This window comes from Morone saxatilis, unplaced genomic scaffold, assembly GCF_004916995.1.
Source record: "Morone saxatilis isolate NCDOM2014 unplaced genomic scaffold, NCSU_SB_2.0 Contig4, whole genome shotgun sequence".
Lineage (NCBI taxonomy): Eukaryota > Metazoa > Chordata > Actinopteri > Moronidae > Morone > Morone saxatilis.
In genome coordinates this window covers 17,669,940-17,671,184 of record NW_023339984.1, presented here as the reverse complement: position 1 = coordinate 17,671,184, position 1,245 = coordinate 17,669,940, and positions in this window count along the sequence as shown.

Here is a 1,245-nt window from a genome sequence, read left to right as displayed (position 1 = left end):
GCCTCCTCACTATAGCACTTTAATTTCAAAAACACAAATTACTGTCTCGATAAATGAGCTATTGAGCCTCAAGTTACCTACACCTAGGTTGAGCATCACCCTCTGAATGAAGTCGAAGGTGTTCTTTAGACTTTGGTCAAAACATGAGGCAAATAGCTTGTGCGTGGCTTTCAATGTCATCCATGACGAGATTACCTTCCAGTATGATACCAGTGCTGGATGTTTCAAGGTGCAGGGCATTTGGACCTGGCTGCTGACTCTCTTCAGGTATAACAGTCAATACTCCAACAGGAACATGTGTGAAATCCGCAGTGGTATCCCAATCCTGCAGATGCAAAGAAAGGTCAAAACTCAGGTGAAGGGCTCCCGGTTAGCTCAGTTGGTACAGGCGTGCGCGTCCCATGTACACCGAGGCTCGAGTCCCTGCTGCAGCGGCCAGGGTCTCGGACATCATCCCCCTCTCTCTGCCCATTTCCTGTCTAATCTTCAACCTCTTCACGTGATCAACATCAAAAGAAAGAATGTGGAATAAAACTGAGGTTGAAGATCGTACGTCCTTCACAGTGTTAAGAACCCTCGTAAACATGCCAAATTAGGCAATACCTTCGCAAGAGATGTCTTGAACCGAAAATCACGCCCGTATATCCCGCCGGGGAGAAACTGGGCACGGCTAAACCTGATCGCCTCATGAGTCTACCAGCTGAGGAAAAGCAGTTAAACTAAGGAAAAGCTATTTCCTAAAAAACTGCACGTCACATTTTTCCAATTCAAGTGCATTTAAGGAATTGTTTGACATGTTTGGAGGACCTTATTCCTGTCTTGCTGGCTAGCGACCATAAGGTCAAATATCACCTATCACCCACATTGTCTGTATGTAAATATGGGCCTGTTCCTTGCTGTTAGCTTTGCATATAATAAGCAGACATAGAAGAAGTCAGATGGGGCCTTGGCAAACAGGCCAGGAGAGCGGGCTGCTGTGCGGAGACTCGGAACATTGTCCGGCAAGCTCCACCCTCTCCTTTCGCTCACAAAACCTCGGGCACACGATCTCGTCGCACAGTGGTTCTCGCCACAACATTTTCCTCTTTAGGCATTTCTGAAGATCTCAAGGAAACGGCGGGTACGGCTGGCGGATCCTCCAGGACTCAAAAAGATCCTCTTTGCTTGCACCCTTGCCTGAATCCTCCTGCACGAAACCTTCCGAACGGACAAAACAGACAAACCACAACACAAACGTTCTTGTAC